General features: G+C 48.3%; 1 protein-coding gene across 1 annotated transcript in view; it reads right to left on the reverse strand.

Annotated features, from left to right (window-relative positions):
* Window positions 1-21,400, reverse strand: part of OLFM2 (olfactomedin 2) — a 77,602-nt gene that overhangs the window by 33,365 nt on the left and 22,837 nt on the right. The window lies entirely within an intron of this gene.

Here is a 21,400-nt window from a genome sequence, read left to right on the forward strand (position 1 = left end):
CTTTGAAAGCCCCAGGGCACAGTGGGCAGGTCAAAATGCCCATCTGCACCGAGCTGCAGAACAGGAAGTGTTTGATTGAGGACCTCCGCAGGGCCAAGTTCAAGTTCCCTGGCTGCCAGAAGATCTACATCTCCAAGAAGTGAGGATTTACTAAGTTTAACGTGGATGAACTTGGAAACGTGGTGGCAGAAAAGCAGCTCATTCCAGGTGGCTACGGGGTCAAATCCATCCTTAATCACTGCCCTCTGGACAAATGGTGGGCCCTGTGTTCACGAGAGCCTGGGTGCTGTCCCCACCTTACTTACGCGTGTGTGCTAAGTCGCTTCAGTCACGTCCAACTCTTTGCGACCCTATGCCTGTCAGGTTCCTCTGTCCATGGCATTCTCCAGGCAAGAATACTGGAGCGGGTTGCCATGCCCTCCTCCAGGGGATCTTCCTAGCCCAGGGATCGAACCCTCATCTCTTGCGTCTCCGACACTGTAGGCAGGTTCTTTACCGCTGAGCCATTGGGGAAACCCCACTGGTAGCATTAATACCTTCTTTTTCCACCCACTGCAGGTGGCAGGTCAGGGAGAGGAGACTAAGCAGGGTCAGCCTCATCTGAGGCTGGAACCCAGGTCTCCTGCACTGCAGGTGGATTCTTTACCACTGAGCCACCTACTAATGCCCACCAATAAATCCTACTTTCCTATCCAAAAAAAAAAAAATTTTTTTTTTTGCATAGCAGGACTTCTCTGGAGGTCCAGTGGTTAAGACTCTATGATTCCAATGGAGGGAGCACGGGTTTGATCCCTGCTCAGGGAACTAAGATCCCACATGCCACATGGGATGGCCAAAAAACAATTTGCCCAACACCCTATGAGGCAGGGACTCTCAGCACCACCCCCACAGAGATGAGGACACTGAGACCCGCCGAGGGACGTGCCATGCTTGGTGGGTCCAAGAGTGGTCCAGAGGCATCTCTTTGGGTGTGTGTGTGACTGCATGGGATTCTGAGTTGTGTGTGCTGGTCTGAGCCCGAATGCCTGGATCTGTCTGGACGCCAACACCAGAGGAGGCTGCCTGGACATGTTCAGGCAAATTTTGCCTGTGAGTGTGTGTGTGTGGAAGGGAGGCAGCGGACCAGCTCCCAGACAGGTGGGAATGTGTGTGTGCTCAGCTGTGTGGGAAAGTGTGTGTGTGACAGCGCACAGGACGAAGAGGATTCATGCATCCACAGCCAAGCTCTGTGTGTGCATGTGTGTGTGAAGAGGGGAGGGACAGCTCTGGGAGGCTTGGATGGGGCTGGAGCTGAAGTCAAAGGAATGTGGTGGGTGAGGGAAGAGCCCCGCCAGTCACAGGCCTGTTATTTATAGACGGATCCTGGTTCATAAATTCCAAATGTTTTTTTTTTTTTTTTATCTCCCTCACTGCCAGGCCCTTATAAATATTCATGAGTTTCCTGCCTCAGAATATTCAAGTAGTCAGAGGAGGAGTGGGGTGGGCCATGAGAGGGGAAAGAGAGGGTCCTGGTGGCAACGAGAGGATGCACGGGTGGAGAGGACTGGGCTCTCTCTGGAATTGCCTTCTCCCCTCGGGGCTCCTCTTCCAATGCAGCTGCTGAGATGAGGAAGGTTCTCGGCCAATACGGAGATCTCTCAATGCCTATTACTATTCTTTCCCAGCGTCTGTGGAAAAATACCGCCCACTCTGGGGGCAGAGAAGGCGTGTGTGCTGTTTTCTCAGCTCTGACGATAGCTCCGGCTTGGAAACTTCTTACTCTGGGACCCCCTGGCTCTGAAGTGGGTGGGAGACCCCTCAGACATACGATGAGACAAAGGAGCTCTGGAGGCAAACCCTCCTGTCCCATCCCATGGAGGGGATTAGGTCCCAAAGACTAGTCCGTAAGGGAAGAAATAAAGTGTGTGTGTGTGTGTGTGTGTGTGTGTACCTGCATCTGTGAGTATCTCTTCAAATGTGAAACAGATTTGGCAGCTGGTAGAAGTGTTCAAAAATTTTCCAGTTCTCTCTTGGGCTCAGGATAAGACTCTACTTCCCCAGTGTGGCCCTGGGACTTCCTTTAGCCAATGCCGTGTGGGTGGAAGTGATCTCCGGGGAAGAGCTCTAACAGCCAGTGCGTGATTTGCCACATTCTTGCCTCAGTAACTGTGGAACTGCATGTGGATGAGAAGCCTCCAGCAGTTGGCCACATGAAGCAGAGACCCCTGCCAACCGGCATGTAGCATGAGCAGCTGCTCATTTGGTTGTGCTAAACCACTGAGATTTGGGGACTGTGTGTTAGGCAGTACAGCCTTGCTTGCTCTGACTGGCACACAGCCTGAGTGTGTGAGATGGATGAGTGGCACATCTGTGTCCATGTGGCCAAGAACACACGTGAGTGTGTAGCCAAGTACAGGCCTAAGTGTGCAAGCATCAGCAAGTGTATGGAACTGTACACATGAGTGTATAAAACAGGGACTGAGTAAGAGTGTGCAAGGCTCTGTAGGTGGGTAAAAAAAACGTGAATGTGAATGTCCAGGCACTGCACTGCACTGCACAACTCCAGGGGGCACTGTTCTCTGAGAACATATCCCCTAGAGCCGGGGCATTGCTGTAAACATGAAAGTATCATAGGGTGGGAGGCTGCGTCTGAATGCGCTGCCTTGGCTGGCTGGCAGTGTATTTGTGATTCGTTCTGTGCCCGTGTGTGTGTGTGCAAGGATTTATACACGGCTACTGTATCAATGTGCATATATGTGCAAAGCGTGTTGCTGTGGGTTGAGGAACATGTATGGGCTTGGATGCTACGTGTGTGTGTGCTGCAGTGTGAATTGACCCCCTGTGTGTGATGAGTCTGTGTGACGTGAAAGCACTGCTCTAGTCTCCATCAGAGTGGTCGCAGTCAACACGGAGGCGGGCATGGCCACCTTGGGTATTCCCAAGCTGTCAGCTCTGCTGAACATGTTTCTGGGCTCAAGGGCCTGAGCTGGCTTCAACTTACATCCTAGGATGACCTGGCATTGGAAAATAAAATACACTTCCCCTCATCAGTCCTGGGACATGCTATGTCATTTACAATGGACATTAATCAGCAGTACTCCACGGTTTGAGCAAAGTGGCTCAACAGGTAGGGAGATCCCTGCTCTCCTCAACTTCCCCAAGAGAAGCACATTTTCTTTTTCTATCCTCATAACCTCTTCTCTGGTCTCAGGATATGGGGTCAGCACTGGTCCATCTCAGGGAAGTGAAAGAAAGTGAAAGTGTTAAGTTGCTCAGTCGTGTCTGACTCTTTACAACCCCATGGACTGTACCCTGCTAGGCTCCACTGTCCATGGAATTCTCCAGGCAAGAATAGTGGAATGGGTTGCCATTTCCTTCTCCAGGGGATCTTCCTGACCCAAGGATCGAACCCGAGTCTCCTACATTTCAGGAAGATTCTTTACCATCTGAGCCACCAGGGAAGCCCTTAGTTCATCTCAAAACTTAGGTTCAACTCTGGCCCATCTGAGGACCTAGATTTGACCTTACCTATCTCAAGCTTGAACTGTAGCCTCGATTCATCCAGGACTTGGGTTCATTCCTGGGCTCCTAGGTCTCCTAGGACCACGTTTATCTTTGGTCTATCCCTAGACCGAAGTTCAGTCTTTGCTGATCCAGGGTTTGGACTTGATCCTAGATCGTCTCAGAGTCAACTGTGGGGTATCTTAAGACCTCATGGGTAAACCTTTGCTCTGCAGGGCTTGAATTAATCTCCAGTCTCAGAACCTGAGTTAAGCCTGTTCTGACTCAGAACCCAGCTTCCCCCAGGTCTATCTCAGGATCTGAGCCCCTCTTACCCAAGCTCAACTTTCAACAATCAGTGGTAAACCCACAGCTGACATTTCCTCTTTCTGAGCATCTCCTTATTCATGGATCACTTCCCCCAACAAGTGCTTAGGCCTCTTGAATGAATGTCCACTTCAAATGATTGGTGTGTCCCATGATTAATGAGGGTAGGGGGATTTTATCTCTCCAATGCCATTATCTAAAATTCACCAGCGTGGATTTTATGGGTCTTTCAAGGATTGTTGCAAGGCTTTCTTGATAAGCTATTACAAGCAGCATTAATCTTCAAGAGTTGGGGAGTTTACGAGAATCCATCATGAGTCTTAACTCATAAACACTGGAGTTGGACACCCCCTCCCCATCTGATCTGTCTCTAGGCTCAGAGGACCAGTCTGAGGCCAGGAGCTCAGTAGCAGACTTTGAAGAGGGCCTTCTTCATGGGTGTGTACGATGGGAATGAACCCCTGCACACTGTCATGGGGCAACTTGAGCTAAACTGGGAGACTCAAACTATTCTCCATTTTCCTCCAGTGTTCCCTGATCTCCCAGGGAGAATAACAGCCATAAAGTGGAACCTTTCTTCTCCCCTGACATATTTTACAATCATTTGCTCCATTCTGGCCCCCCGCTCCTGTCACAACAGAGGAGTTGCCCTTTATCTCAAAGATCATGCAGCTCTTCTTGCTTTGGTCCTCCTCTGCCTTCTTATGTTGTTGTTGTTCAGTCGCTAAGTTGTGTCTGACTCTTTGTAACCCCATGGCTTGCAAAGGCTTCCCTGTCCTCCCCTATCTCCCAGAGTTTGCTCAAACTCATGTCCATTGAATCGGTGAACCATCTCATCCTCTGTCGTCCCCTTCTTCTCCTGCCCTCAGTCTTTCCCAGCAGCAGGGTCTCTTCCAATGAGTCAGCTTTTCGCATCAGATGGCCAAAGTATTGGAGCTTCAGCTTTAGCATCAGTCCTTCCAATGAATATTCAGGGATGATTTCCCTTAGGATTGACTAGTTTGATCTCTTTGCTGTCCAAGGGACTCTCCAGAGTCTTCTGCCTTCTTATACGATCTCTTTTATCTATATTTATCTATTTATCTCATTCATTTTAAACTTTTTATTTTTATTGGAGTATAGCTGATTAACAATATTGTGATGGTTTCAGGTGAACAGCGAAGGGACGCAGCCATACATACACGTGCATCCATTCTCCCCAAGCCCCCCTCCCATCCAGGCTGCCACATAACACTGAGCAGAGTTCCCTGTGCTGTACAGTAGGCCCCTGTTGGTTATCCATTTTAAATATAGCAGTGTGTATATGTCGATCCCTAACTCCCTAACTATCTCTTCCTCCCATTCTTCTCCCTGGCAACCATAAGTTCATTCTCTAAGTCTGTGGATCCGTTTCTGTTTTGTAAGAAAAGAACTTTCTCATTGGTTTTTAAATAAACGCAAGTCTCTCCTATGAAGAAACAAAACGCCTTACTTGTCTCCTCCTTCCATCTGTCTTCAGCTCCTCTCCCCCTCTTCTCAGTTGCCTACACTAACTGCCTCCGTTTCCTCACTTCCTGAACTAGCACCTCCACTGGTCCTGTCTAGTTTCTGACCCCATCATACCACCGACACAGATTTTGTCAAGTCCACCCACGGCTTCCATGTTTCTAAACACAATGGCCATTTTTCAGCCTGCCATCTCTCTTGACCTCTCATCAGGGTTCAACTCTGTTGACTTTTCTCTCTTTCTTGATATATTTCCTTCCCTGGCTGCCATCACACATGTTTGCATGGTTCCTTCCCACCCTAGTCTCCTTTGCAGACTCATCTTCCTCCACCTGGTCATTCAATGTTACTCAAGATCAGGATAAGTCAACCTGAGCATGACAGATACTGTGGCCAGATAACAATTCTGTGCATTGTAGGATATTCAGCAGTATGTCTGGCTTCTACCTGCTAGACACCAGTCGTATCCCCTTTCAGCTGTGACAACAAAATGTCCCCAGACAATGCCAAATACCTCCCTGGGTGCAGAATCACCTCCAAGTTGAAAACTAGTGCTCCAGACTCAGTCTTAGGCTCTCTTGTTCCCTCGATCTTTCTCTGAGGGTATTTACTCTTACCAAATCTCCTATCACTTGCATGTGTGTACAACCTCAGACCTCCAAAATACATATATATATCTGACTCCTTGATCCCCTCCCCCTCACCAAGACCCTTGGCTCTCAAAAGCATCTCAGTCCCAAAAATGCTCAAAATGAAAAGAAATCTTCTCTCCTGAACCTAGTTCAGATCCAGATTCCTGTGTTAACTTCTCCATCCCCTTCCCTACCCCCGGCCAGTGGTTCAGATGCCCAGGCATTATCCCCACCCACATTTCTACTCTCTCACTTGGTCTGCTGCTGCTGCTAAGTCGCTTCAGTCATGTCTGACTCTGTGCGACCCCACAGACGGCAGCCCACCAGGCTCCCCTGTCCCTGGGATTCTCAAGGCTAGAACACTGGAGTGGGTTGCCATTTCCTTCTCCAATGCATAAGAGTGAAAAGTGAAAGTGAAGTTGCTCAGTCGTGTCCGACTCTCAGCGACCTCGTGGACTGTAGCCCACCAGGCTCCTCCATGCATGGGATTTTCCAGGCAAGAGTACTGGAGTGGGGTGCCATTGCCTTCTCCGCTCACTTGGTCTAGTTGACCTTAACTCCTAGATACTTTACAACTCATGCAGCGTTCTCCACGCTGTATCATCACTCAATGGTTCAAGCCACCCTCACAATTCAGAAAGTCCATCTGATCTGTCTTGATCTACGCTTTCTCTTGCCAGTTCACTCCACACATGGGAGCCTCAGGAACCATTTTTTTTTTTTTAATATATTCCTTACTGCATTATGGTTTATTAGAGGATGCTGAATACAGTTTTCCTGCGCTATACAGTGGGACCTTGTTGTTTATCCCTTCTGTAGAAAATAGCTTGTATCTGCTAATCCCAAACTCCCAGTCCATCCTTCCCCATGCCCCTCCCCTTTGGCAACCAGAAGTCTGTTCTCTTTATCTGCGAGTCTGTTTTTATTTTGAAGATAAATTCATTTGTGTCATATTTTTAGATTCCACATATAAGTGATATCATATGGTATTTGTCTTTCTCTTTATGACTGACTTCACTTACTATGATAATCTCTAGGTCCATCCACATGGCTGCAAATGGCATTATTTCATTCCTTTTTATGGCTGAATAATATTCCCTTGTGTATATGGACCACATCTTCTTTATGCATTCATCTGTCAATGAATATTGAGGTTGTTTCCATGTCTTGGCTACTGTATATAGTACTGCTGTGAACACAGAGGTGCATGTATCTTTTTGAATTATAGTTTTGTCTGTTTATATGCCCAGGAGTGAAGGTGCTGGATCATATGGTAACTCTATTTTTAGTTTTTTGAGGAACCTCCATACTGTTTTCCACAGTGGCTGTACCAACTTACATTCTCACCAACAGTGTAGGAGGGTAGGGAACTTTTATAATGCTTACTGATGATATCATTCTCCCGACCAAAACCTCACTGGCAGATTTCTTTTATTCTTAGCACACAGATAAAACCCCTTAACACAGCCACGAGGCCCTGCAGGCCTGCCCTGTATTTACTTCTCTGCTTTCATGCTACATTGTCTCTCCCTTCCAGGGCCGTCTTTGGTCTGCCGTATAGTTTGCCTCATCCCAGAGCCTTTGCATAAGCAATTCTCTCTGCCTAGAATACCCTTTGCTCTCTGCTTCAGATCTTACCTCTTACTTCCTCTGACTTTCCAAATTAGATCAAATCCCCTTATTAGACGCTCTTTTGACACCAAGAATCTTTCTTCAAGCTGTTATCACAGCTGCCATTTATATTTATTTGTGAAATTTGGTCATCACCTGTCTTTCTGTTTTGAAGGAGGCCCCATGCACTGCTTGGCTCACCATCTTATCCCCCAAGAAGGGCACATAGTAGGTCCTCAATGGTTATTTGTTGAATAATAATTGGATAAACGGCCACACTGCTTTCAGGATCAAGTTAGAGTGATGTGCTCTGGCATTTGAGAATCTCCATGACCTCGAGGACTGAGCTCTCAGTCCAGGTAAAGGTCAGAACAGAGACCAAAAGGCACAAGACGCAAAGTGGAGAATAATAATTCTGTAGAAGTGGGAAGTCAGAGGCAGGGATGACCAAGAGAAAACAGGCCCTCCAAGGAGCGTGGCAGGTAAATCTTGGGGAATGAAATGCCCTTCACAGAACTTAGAAGGGAAATCCAGGCCATTATATCTACCTGATTATTAATGGGCAGGGTGAATGGCACCCCACTCCAGTACTCTTGCCTGGAAAATCCCATGGACGGAGGAGCCTAGTGGGCTGCAGTCCATGGGGTCGCTAAGAGTTGGATACGACTGAGCGACTTCACTTTCACTTTTCACTTTCCTGCATTGGAGAAGGAAATGGCAACCCACTTCAGTGTTCTTGCCTGGAGAATCCCAGGGACGGGGGAGCCTGGTGGGCTGCCGTCTATGGGGTCGCACAGAGTCATGACTGAAGTGACTTAGCAGCAGCAGCAGACCCAGCTGGTATTTGGTCTGCTCTATTCAGCACCCCCCACACCCCAACCTTTAGAAATGGTTCCCAGGTCTCTGGTCCTCTCCAAACATCACCCCATTTCTCTGTTCCTCACCTTCTCCTCCCCGACGTCAGTCGGATCCATCAGCAAGTCCTGATGGCTCTCCCCTAAGAACCGTGCCAGTTTGCGCACTGTTCACTTTTCCAGATGCTTCTTTCCCAGCCCAGCCACCTCTGGCTTTTGCTTGGACTATTGCAGTCACCTCCTCCCTGATCTCCCTGCTTCCACGCTCACTCACTGGTATCCTTTCCCCATCACAGAAGTTAGAGGGATCTTTAAACAATGTGAATCAGATCATGGCTCCCCTCTCCACTGCAACTTATCCAGCAGTTTCTCATTGTATTTAGAATGGAATAAAACCCAACAACTCACTTTGGCTCGTGAGGCCCTGCATTAAGTGTCCCCTACCAACCTGTAAGACCTTAGTCCTCTCCTCCTCTTGAGTCACACAGCCCTCTTTCCAGAAGGCATGAAACTCATTCCCATGTCAGAACATTTGCACTGTGGTTCCCTCTCCTAGAATGCTCTTCTCCCAGAATGCTCTTCCCTCTCCCAGAATGCTCCTCTCCCAGTTTTTTCCCTCTCCCAGTATGTTCCTCTCCCAGTTCTTTCCCTCTCCCAGAATGCTCCTCTCCCAGTTCTCTCCTTCTCTCAGAATGCTCTTCTCCCAGTTCTTTCCCTTTCTCAGAACACTCTTTTGCCAGAATGCTCTTCCTTTTCCAAGAATGGTCTTCCCTTTCTCAGTTCTTTCCATGGCTGGCTTCTTCTCATCTGTCAGGTCTCTGTTGACATGTCACCTCTTCAAACTTCTAAGATGAATGAATTCTGGGGATCTAATGTACAGCATGGTGACAATAATTACCAACACTGTATTATATACTTGAAAGTCACTAAGAGAGAAATCTTAAATGTTCTCACCTCACACACACAAAAATGGTAATGATGTGAGGTGATGGAGGTGTTAACTAACTCTGGTGAAAATCATTTTGTAATACACGTGTGTATCAAATCATCTTCTTGTACACCTTAAAGTTACACAATGTTATATGTCCACTATATCTCAATAAAGCTGGCAAAGAGTCACTTCCCCAGAGAGCCCTATCCTGGTGTCTTGACAAAATGAAGTTCTCTGGTCACTTTCCTTTACTTGTTAGTTTCATTACAGCATGTATCTCTCCAAAACGAACTTGTTTATATATCTGCTTAGATGTTTGTTGCGTCTCCTTGTAATATACATATCACAAAACTGAGGTAGACCCATCATATTCACAGCTGCATCTCAGCCCCTACAACAGTGCCTGAGACACTAGGCATTCAGTCAGAGTTTGTGGAGTGAATGCATTCATGAGTGAATGAGTGATGATGTCTAGCACTGCCTCCCTTCCCAGTGACCCTTCCAAGAGAAAACTTCTACTTGTAAATCCCAACTGAGTGGAAGACCTCCAAACCACATGTCCCCAGGCACCCAGGGTGTCTGACAAACTGGACGGTAAGTGGATTCCTGATACAAGTTGAAAGAGATAAATTCTCTAGTCCAGGGAGATGGAATTGGAACATGGAGGTCAAGGCAATTAAAAGGTATGGGGGCCAGTGGGGCCCTGGAGCTGGAGACGCATGGCGGATCAGGGGCTGCAGAAACCAGAGCCATGACAGGCTGGAGTGAGGAGTGCAGAAATGAAGACGCCTCAGAGTAGGGGGGTGGACAGAAAAGAGGGTTTCCTCCTGAATCCATAGGAGCCCCACCTCCACCACATCCCTCACCCTAGTTTACATCTGCACAGTGCTGTTACCGGCTGATAATCTCTCACTTATTACCAGTCTCTTTTCTTATGTATAATTTTATTTATTTACTTATTTTTATTTTTGGTTGGGCTGGGTCTTCGCTGCTGCGCAAGCCTTTCTCTAATTACAGCAAGTGGGGGCCTACTCTCTAATTGTGGTGCTCAGGCTTCTCATTGTGGTGGTTTCTCCTGTTGCCAAGCACAGACTCTAGGGCACGCAGGCTTCCTTAGTTGTGGCTCCCGGGCTCTAGAGCACAGCTCAACAGTTGTGATGCATGGACTTAGTTGCTAAATGGCATGTGGGATCTTCCCGAACCAGGGATCAAACCCATGTCTCCTACATTGGCAGGCAGATTCTTTTACCACTGAGTCACCATGGAAGCCCTGTTACTGGTCTCTTTCCACTAAAATATCAGCTCCATGAGAGCAAACACCCTGTTTTTCTTGTCTACCTGGCGCCTAGTAGGTAGAGAACAAATATTTGCCAACTGAATTGCTAAAAAAGTGAGTGAATGACAGCTTCCCAAGTCCCTGAAGCCCCTGTTATTGGGTTTTCTGAGACTCCCTGTATTCTTTATCTAAAATTCTTACTTCACTGGGCCATATCAGGTTTTTTTTTTTTAATTCCAAATAGATGCTCCAACATCCACCCATCCCCAGGCAGACAGACAGGAACTGTGATGTTTGGAGGCAAATGAGAATGAAGAGAGATGTCAGGGAAGAGTGCACAGTGGGAGAGGAAACCATGGCTTTAAAGGACTGGCTCTCAGAACAGGAGAGAAACAGATGAAGCTGGAAGGCTACTGGGACACTATGATGATAATGCCAGGACTGAAATGCAGAGGATAAAGAATCTGTTTGCATTTCAAAAATATTCATAATAGGGGACTTCCCTGGTGGTCCAGTGGCTAAGACTCTGTGCTCCCAATGCAGGGGGCCTGGGTTCCATTCCTGGTCAGGGAACTAGACCCCACATGCCACAACGAAGAGTTGGCATGCTTCAGCTAAAGACCCCTTGTGCTGCCACTAAGACCTGGTACAGCTAAATAAATAAATAATATTTTTTAAAAAAGAATATTCATAATGATGGTTCTATTCAGTGTTAGAGATAGTCCCTAAAACACACGGAGCTCCACCTGTGCTGGGTGCCACTTTAAGCCATACCTGAGCATTGGCGGCCATAACTGGCCCTGATGGGAGCAGGGTGTCAAACAGGGGAGAATCTCAGCTAAGACAGCCTGAGTGAGGCTGGCTCGGGGCTCTGTATTTGCACTTGTGTAACTCGGGTCTCCTTCCCCATGGTTCTCCAAAAAGGGTCTGAAAAAGTCACTCATGCTGGCTTTGAGATCTCATTTTGCCAGGAACCCTGGGGAATTTGGTCGGGGGGTGGTCATTTGCATCCCAAATAGTGACATGTGGGTACTGGGGTCCACAGGGGGCTCTGTGACTGTGGACATCAGCGTTCATCCACAGGCACCTGTGAGCATCTGCATTCTGGACACGCATGGAACATCTGGACACATCTGTGACGAGTCATGTGCATGGGTGCATACGAGCATAAACTGAGGGGAATGCTGGTGTGCATCACTGCGTGAGTGCAAATATGCATGCCTCTTGCACTGTTGTCCATAGGTGTGAACATTCCCTTCATTTAGACGTGTTCACAAGCATCTATTCCCATATGCAATTTGTGAGTCCACAAGTCAGTCTGCATAAGGACTCTTAAATATATACATATACATATTATACATACATATGTGTGTGTGTGTGTGTGTGTATAGGCTTTCCAGGTAGCTAAGTGCTAAAGAACCCACCTGCTAATGCAGGAAGACTCGAGTTCAATCCTTGGGTCTGGAAGATTCCCTGGAGAAGGAAATGGTAACCCACTCTAATATTCTTGCCTGGAGAATCCCATGGACAGAGGAGCGTAGCAGGCTCACAAAAGAGTTGCCATGACTTAGCAACTAAACAACACAACACATCTTTATATAGATCAGGTGTACCCTGCATACATGTTTATCTGTATGCCTCTCTCCTTGAGTCCTCAAGCCCATGTGCTACTGTGTAGCCACGTACATAAACGAACACTGCTTAATCCAGAAACTGCACTGCCACAGTGCCCATCACAGAAGGGAATGCCCCCTTATAAACGCCCATGACCCTGTGTGTGCTAATCTGCACAGCCCTGTACGTATCTGTATGTCTAATCGGGAGCCACAAACATGTTACACATTTGTGTCCATTCAAGAAGATCCCTGCCCTTCCATGTATTAATACAACTCTCCATGTGCATTTGTGTCCAGCTGCCTGTAACAGCGAATATTTCCACGCTCCTCTCAGCAGGAACTGACATCTGTATATGTTCTGTCGGTTGCACTCTTAGGTGTCCTCAACCAATTCATTAGCATGGCAGTCAGTCCTGAAATATTCCTGCAGAATTTATGCTTTACTAATAAGCCTGGTGTCCTGCTGAGGTCACATGGCACTTTACAAGGGCTAATGGAGCCAGCTTCGGCCAGCAGGGCTGGGGATTCCTGGTCTCCTAGAATAGCCAGAGAATGCGTTCACCGGAATGAGCAAATTTCTCTTCCTTCTCACTGCACCAAATGCCCCAGCCAATGCCTGTCTGCAGAACTGAAGTCACATTTCAAGGTACGTTTATCACTCCAATGCTACCCTGGCATCACATTAAGGGGGGCATCATCGCCTTTGTCATTATACTGAAGGCTGCATCGCTGGTGGATGCTATGCTGAGGGCTGCCTCAACAGACTGTGTGCAGTGGGAAGGGACAGGCAGAGGTAAGAAGTAATCCCAAGGGACCTGGTGGGACTAGAGCAATGGAAGAAATGGGGACCCTGGCGCTATGCCCTGGGGGAGGGAAGCTACAGAGGAGCAAATAGGGCATCAAGACTTGGCACTCAGGGACTGCCCTGGTGGTCCAGTGGCTAAGACTCCAAGCTCCCAATGCAGGGGCCTTGGGTTTGATCCCTGGCCAGGGTACTAGATCTCACATGCTGCAACTAAGACCCAGTGCAGCTCTGGGGGGACCAGCAGGTCTCCAGCCTCTGCCTGAGTCTATGCACCCGAAGCCACCTTGCTCTTCTGGATGGATGGATAGGGCAGCGGGGAGAAGGCTGTTATAAATTAAACATTGAGATGCCATCTGAGCACCAGACTACCGTCGCCTCATTGGCTGGTTCTCTCCCAGGAGGCTGCGGGACCGCAGGGTGGGGGAGAGGGCAGGGGAAGTGGCTCGCTTAATTAATTAGTCCTAATTGAGATATCTTTGTAAATACCCCTGTATGGAAGGACACGATCCCATCATTTCCTGGGAATTTGCCATCTCTATTTGTCCGCAGCCCCTGAGCATCGCAGAAATGACAACAAAAGAAAAGAGCAGTCCAAAAGACTGCTGGAGATTTATCTGTGTTTCTGATGATGACAGCAGCACCGAGGGGTTGGGGGAGGAGGCTCAGAGATACACAGAGACCCAGGCGGAGTGGCAGGCAGAGAGACAGAGAGATGCAGGCAGGGAGAGATGGGGAAACTGAAATACTGGGCAGGAGGCGGCAACAAGCAATAGGGAGACCAAGTGACACAGGCAGAGTCAAGAAATTCAGGCTCTGAAATACAGGAAGAGGGAGAGACAGCCAGAGATGGGCGGAGAAACTTCACACCAGGGAAGACCAGAAGTGGGGACAGATGGACCACGGCTGGGCCAACAGACCTTCCTCTGCCTTTTCCCGCCTCGCCCGGTCTCCCCATCTCTTAGGCAAACTACCCACTGCAGCAGCGGCAACCATCAAGCCTGATTCCTCTTTGGCCCTTGCTCCCCTCCCTTTTGCTCTCCCTCCCCCAATCACTCCTGCAATCATCTTCCTTGTTCAAAATGAGCTTCCGCAGCTGTAGCCCAGACAGCTGTTCCATCTTGGAGCCAATGCTGGGTCCTGGTGGCTGGGTCCTAGAGGGACACCCTCCTGGGCAGCAGAGCGGGTGGGGGAGGGTGGAGGAGGGTTCAGGCTCGCCGAGAGCTTGGGCACCCACCCACCCTTCACCCCAGACTCCCATTAAAGCATGCCCCCCATCCCCAGCATCACCAGGGGTACAGACACTCCCCACTTGTCCCTCTAGGGCCTTCAAGGGCTGATGCTGGCCTGGCCCGTCACTGAATCCTGCCCAACATAGGTTCCAGCTCTGTCCTGTCTCAGGAGCCCTCTCAGGTCTGAGAATTTGAGCCTCACCCCTACCCCCTGTCAGGGTCCTGGACTGTGATATAGCAACTATGGCAATAATAGAAACAGAATCCTGGAGAGGGACATAGATAGACAGAGACTGAGAGACAGATGTGGCTTCCCACGCGGCAGAGCAGTAAAGAATCCACCTGCCAATGCAGGAGATGCAAGAAACGAGGGCTCGATCCCTGGGTTGGGAAGATCCCCTGGAGAAAGGAATGGCAACCCACTCCAGTATTCTTGCCTGGAGAATTTCATGGACAGAGGAGCCTGGTGGGCTAGAGTCCATGGGGTCGCAAAGAGTCGGACATGACTAAGCACACACACACATGGCATGGCACAAGAGATAGACGTGGAAGAGAGATAGTGACAGACACACCAAGAGGCAGAAAGGACAGAACCAGAGACAAAAGAGACACATAAAGACAGAGACACACAGGAAGGAGGAAGGAGACTTACAGACAGAGGTAGAGACAAGAGAGAGATGTAGAGAAGACAGTGGGACAGAGACAAAGAGAGGCAGACATGAGACACAGGCAGACAAACAGATAACCATCAATATTCACTCAACAAACACTTTTTGAGGGGACTTCCCTGGTGGCCTAGTGGCTATTATTCCACACTCCCAATGCAAAGGGGCCTGGGCTCGATCCCTAGCCAGGGAACTAGATCCCACATGCTGCAACTAAGAGTTCACAGGTGGCAACTGCTAATAAAAGATCCTGCATGCTGCAACTAAGACTCGGTGCAACCAAATAAATACAAATAATAAACAAAGGAAAAAAGCCTCCATTTATTGAATGCCTATTATGTGATGGGCTTCCCTTGTGGCTCAGCTGGTAAAGAATCTGCCTGCAATGTGGGAGACCTGGGTTCGATCCCTGGGTTGGGAAGATCCCCTGGAGAAGGGATAGGCTATCCACTCCAGTATTCTGGCCTGGAGAATTCGATGGCCTGTACAGTCCATGGGGTTGCAAAGAGTCCGTCACGACTGAGCAACTTTCACTTTTTCGCTTTCTATTATGTGATGGCGATACACAGTGAAGACAAAGAGAGGAACAAAGATAGCTAATGAGACAAAGATATGAGAGACAGAGAGAGAGACACTTAAAAGACAATGTTTAAAAATAGAGAAGCATCAAGGCTGAGACAAGAGAGGACTGAGAACCAGCCTGGTCCCTCAGATCTCTCAGTGGCAACTTCTTCACTCCCACACACAAAGACACCCAACCCCACATCAAACTCTCTCCAAGCGCCTGAACCTCCCCCGGAAGGCTGCTTTTCTTCCTCGCCCAGCTTCGCGGCTGCTCCTCACTGGAGCTTCACAAAGAGGCGTTAGCCACCCAGGGCCAGAGGTGAGAAGGATGCTGGGGGGAATGCAGATGCCAAGAGGCAAAAACCAGAGCTTCCCTCTGGAAGAGGAGGAAGCCAGTTTTAACTGCACTCAAGCAGCCCCAAGGTTCAGACTACCCTCCCTTGGTAGCTGTCCATGGTGCTATTAGTGGTGCCAATTGGATGGGCAAAAGGCAGCATTTCAAGCCATTTCTATGTGCTGCGTCAGGCTCAGGTGGTAGTCAGCAGCACCCAACAGCTATGGTCCCTGCCTATCTCACCAGATCGTCAAACAGAACACCTGCCATTCCATCCCAACGCCTTTACATGCCCTGTTCTCTTGGCATCTCTCCCTCCAAGTTACCAGCTCCGTCTTTACCCAGCTCTTACTCATCCTTCATGTCTCAGGGCAAACATCACCTCCTCAGGGAAGGTGGCCAGTCCCTCCCAACTTCCTGTCCTCACAGTTCCACATCTTCTCCTTCACGGCCCCACTAATTTTTAATTATCTAGAAGTGTGCACATGGCTATTTGCACAATTCCAGGTTCACTGTCTCCCCACAAAGCTTTGTGAGGAAAGAGACCTTGTTCACTGCTGTATCCCCTGCCCCCAGCACAGGACTTGGCACGGAAGAGCTCAGAGGTTGCTAGTCAGGGATGATTGCTTTCTGGTTGCAAGATCACTTCATACTTTAATGTGGGCTGCTGGCAATGTGCCCGTTTGTTGGACATCCATTCAAACAGAGACAAGTTGAGAAACAAAGACACAAGGGGAAAAAATGTTTTAAGAAACAGACATTTCTGAGGAATTCTCCAGCAGTCCAGTGGTTAGGACTCTGTACATTCACTGCTGAGGGTGAGGGTTCAATCCCCCATTGGGGAACTCAGATCCTACAAGCCACGATGCCAAATTAATTAATTAATTAAATAGAAAAGAGAAAGAAACAGGCACTTCTGAGCCATGGGAGAAGATTGAGTTGTTGTTATTCAGTTGTTAAATCATGTCTGACTCTTTACAACCCCATGGACTGCAGTGTGTCAGGCTCCCCTGTCCTTCACTATCTCCTGGAGTTTGCTCAAACTCATATAGTCACAGAAATACTCAATTAAGGCTCAGAAGTTTCACTAGCAGCAAGAGGGGGCAGTAGTGTCATGGGGCAGAACTGAGACCATTCAAGAAATACCTACTGCCCCAAATGAGACAATTCCAGTAACAAACAAGAGGGACGAAAGTTTTTGCTTGCATGGCACTACCGTTCTGTTGGTGGAAGACAGTTACCAACATGATTTCAGATCAATATGAGTACTGGGAAAAGAACAGAATAGGTTCAAATAATAAAGTGGGGGGCATTTTAGCTGGGGAGGCCAGGGGAGCTCTCTCTGAGGAGATAATGTTTGAGCCTGAATCAGAGGGGCGAGAAGGAGCTGGCTAGAGAAAGGATGTTCCCAGAAGATGGGAACAAGTTCCAGAGGCAGAAACAAGACTAGCATGGGATGGAAAAGTGGTCCTTCCTAGATCTGCAACTCAGGCAGGTAGGGATTTGTGATAATAATAATAGCTAACCTTCACAGGCTCCTTCCATATGCCAGGCACACTGCTAAACACAATGCTATACAGTGTGTGTGTGTGTGTGTGTGTGTGTGTGTGTGTGTGTATTTTATTGTTGTCCCCATTTTATGGATGAAGAAACTGAGGTTTACTGAATTGGGCCAGGTAAGGAGTTTAGATTTGGCACAAGAGATGGGGAGATTTTTAAATGAGACAAATTTCACATTCACAGTCTAGAAGGATATGCTAACAATTAAGTCTCTAGAAAAATGCAACAGGCAGCCTCATATTCCTTTCCTACTCCGAAGTCCTCCAGGTTTCCCATTCTTTGACATTCAGAATGAAGTAAAGGCAGACTTCCCTGGTGGTGCACTGGGTAAGAATCCACCTGCCAAAGCAGAGGACGTGGGTTTGATCCCTCGTCTGGGAGGATTCCACATGCCATGGAGCAACTAAGCCTATGCACCACAAGTATTGAGTTTGACCTCTAAAGCCCACAAGCCACAACTATCGAGCCCATACGCTGCATCTACTGAAGCCCATAAGCCTAGAGCCTGTGCTGCACAAGAGGAGCCATCACAATGAGACGCCCTCGCACCGCAACAAGAGAGTAGCCCCCACTAAACGCCACTAGCGAAAGCCCTCACCAGCAAGGAAGACCCATGCAACCAAAAATAAAAATAAATAAACAAATAAATTTTAAAAAGAATGAAGTATAGGCACCTCTGGCCAAATCCCATCATGACATGGTCCCCCCCTGGCCACTTAGGCCACTTCCACACTCTTCCCATCCTGGTACATATTGGTGTTTAATAAATAGCTGTTAAGTGAATAAATGGGATGCCAGGGAGGGTGCTGAGCACAAGAGGGATGGTGACTCAGGTGTTCAGTTTTTCTGAATTGCTTGCATCTCTCTGTCCTCACCAGGATGCTCCTCACCTCCAAGCCTTTGTCCCCTGTTCCTTCTGTCTGGAGCCCCCCTGCTCTGTTTTCACCTGGCCAATTCCTTCTCCACTTTAAGACTCAGTTGGACATCACCACCTCCAGGAAAGCTCCATCACACCCTGGCTGATTTCAGTGCCCCTCTCCTGTGTCCCCGCAACACTCTAGAAATATCCCTGTCTCCAGGCACACCATGACGTGTCACAAGTACTGCGGATGAGACAGTAATCTGATTGAAGTCAGGGCTTTATTCATCTCTATATTCCACAGTCCAGGACCCTTCCCAGTACAAAACAGGTACTCAAATATTTCCTGACATATTGAGGTGTTTGAGCAGAAGCTGTAGTCCACAATTATGAGCAGGTGAATAGGCAGGTGCGGGTGAAATCCACAATACTTCGCCTCCTTGGTTCCTACCCTGGTCCAGTCCCCATCATCGCTCACCTGGACCAGGGCTGTGGCCTCTTCCCCAGTCTCCTGGCTCCTGCCCTTACCTCCCACAGTCTGTCCATCCTACAGGGGCCAGAGAAAAACTGTGAACACCTGAGTCATCATCCCTCTTGTGCTCAGCATCCCCCCGGCATCTCATTTATTCATTTAAAAACTGTTCATTGAACACCAACTGTGTGCCAGCCCCAGTGCTAAAGCACAGGGGCTACAACAGTCAACAAAAATGGGTTAAAAAAAAATCTCTGCCCTCATGGAGTTAGCGTTTCAAGGGGGAGGATCAGACAACAAAATAAATAAATCAACTACACTGTGAGCAACAGAAGGTTAAAACTGCAATGCTGAGAGCTTCCCGGGTGGTCTAGTGGTTAAGAACCCACCTGCCAATTCAGGGGACAAGGGTTCGATCCCTGGTCCGGGAAGATCCCACATGCAGTGGAGCAACGAAGCCTCTGTGCCGCAACTACTGAAGCCTGTATGCCTAGAGCCTGTGCACCACAACGAGAGAAACCACCACAATAAGGATTCCGAGCACTGCAACAAAGGGCAGCCCCCTCTCACTGCAACTAGAGAAAGCCCAAGTGCAGCAAGGGAGACCCAGGCACAGCCAAAAATAAATAAATAAATAGTTTTTTAAAAGCGCAATGCGGAAAAGGAAAGCATGAAAAGACAGATAATGTGCAACAAGTTGCAAGTTAAATCTAAAATCCTTGCAAGTCCCTCTCCCCCAAACATGATGTGGCTCCCACCACCTCCCTGCCCTCATTCCTTCTAGCTTTCCCCTTCACTCACTCTCCTTCAGCCACACTGATTTCCTCACCGTCGCTCCAAAATTTCCGACATAGTCCCACCTCGGGGCCTTTGCATTTGCTGTTACCTCCACTTACTTCCTACAGATCTCTGTTCAAATGTCACCTCGTAAGAGACATCTACTCAATCTAAAATAGTCTCCCCAAGACTCTCCACTCCCCTATACTGCTCTATGGTTCTTCACAGCACGTTTATCACTCTGTGTGTGTGGTGGGGGTGGGGGTGAGCTTGGTTGCTTTAGTTGTGTCCAATTCTTTTTGACCCCACAGACTGTAGCACACCAGGCTCTTCTGTCCATGAGATTCTCCAGGCAACAATACTGGTTGCCATGCCCTCCTCCAGGAGATCTTCCCAACCCAGGGATTGAACCCTGCATCTCCTGCACTGCAGGCAGATTCTTTACCACTGAGTTACGGGGGAAGCCCTGTATCACCATGTATATATTATCAATTTATCTGTGCACTTATCTATTTGTCCCCCTTCCTGCCCTAGAATATCAGTTCCACCAGGACAAGATATCTGTCTGTTTTGTTCATGGTCATATCCCTGCCACTTGGAAGAGTGCCTGGCACATAATAGGTGCTCAATAAATATTCGTTGAATGAATTAATGAATGGAGAGAATGTCCAAGAGAATTCTTGTTATAGAATAAGAGGAGGAGGCATCAGTAGTATACAGCCATGTTTAGGGCTCTTCATAAATATTTGGCCACTTCTCTCTGTTCCAGGTCATAGTAGGACCTCCTGTCTCACCCTCTTTGGGGTTAAGCATACCATGTGACTTGTGCTGGCCAATGAAATGTGAGCAGAAGTAACATGGGGTTTCCAGGGGAAAGCTTTAGGAAGCAGTGAGGGGGGCTACGCCGTGCCTTGCTCTCCCTGTTTCAATGATCAGGTCACTATAGAGCCTCCCTCATTCCAGGTCCCTGACTACCACCGACAGAGCTCACCAGCCAACATGGACGCATAGTGCAAGCACAAAATAAACCAGTGCAGTGTTAAATCACTGGGTTGTGAGGCCACTTGCTACAGTCCTTCCTTGCCTCAACTGATTGTGTATTAGGGTCCTTTCCCCACTGAAAACCGTCAAGAAAAGACAAGGATTCCGAACTTTGGTTCTTACTGGGAAGTCCTCAAAAATAGCTGCCAGACCATCCCTGTTTCTCCCAGGAGGAAAAGGGTCCTCCCCAAACAGAATATTCCTCCTTCATCTCCCCTTCCTTCCCTCCATCCCTCAAGGAGGAGGGGATGGACAAGGGCATAACATATAAGATGCAGGTAACTCACTTCAGGCCCTGGAATGACAGCAGCCGCTGGCAATGGAGCTGACAATGCTTGGTCTGGCTCTGAATTTATGACCCCCAGGTGAGAAACCATTCCGCTGAAGTCTCCCATCCCACAGGGATGGTTTATGGCTGGGAGTTGGCCAAAGGTAGTAGCAGAGGCGGTTCCCCCTCCCCCTGTCTTCCAGAGATGGTTTGTAACAGCATCTCTCAGAATCTCTTAGCATGCTAAGCTGTTTCTCTGGATCAGATCAGGGAGGTGAAGAATGGCCAGAGGATCTGGGCTCGTCCCGTCCTCAAAGAGGCCCTTTTTAAAGTCAAGCACCAGCATCCAACTGTCTGCCTCAGGACCGGGAATTCTCACTACCCGGGTTCCTGAACCCCTCAGCTTAACCGTGTTGCTGCTATATACCTTCCCACAACTCTTCCCTATTAAACACCTACTCTGTGCCTTCCATTTGTTCTTCAATCCTTATGAAGGTGGATTACTGATTTAGACACTTGACAAATATTTATTCCATGTCTATTATTTGCTTGGCTGTAATGGCAAACAGAGAAGCCTCTCCTTACTGAACCTAGCCATTTGTTTTTATTGGAAG

The sequence above is a fragment of the Bos taurus genome, chromosome 7, assembly GCF_002263795.3.
Source record: "Bos taurus isolate L1 Dominette 01449 registration number 42190680 breed Hereford chromosome 7, ARS-UCD2.0, whole genome shotgun sequence".
NCBI classification, from domain to species: Eukaryota; Metazoa; Chordata; class Mammalia; order Artiodactyla; family Bovidae; genus Bos; species Bos taurus.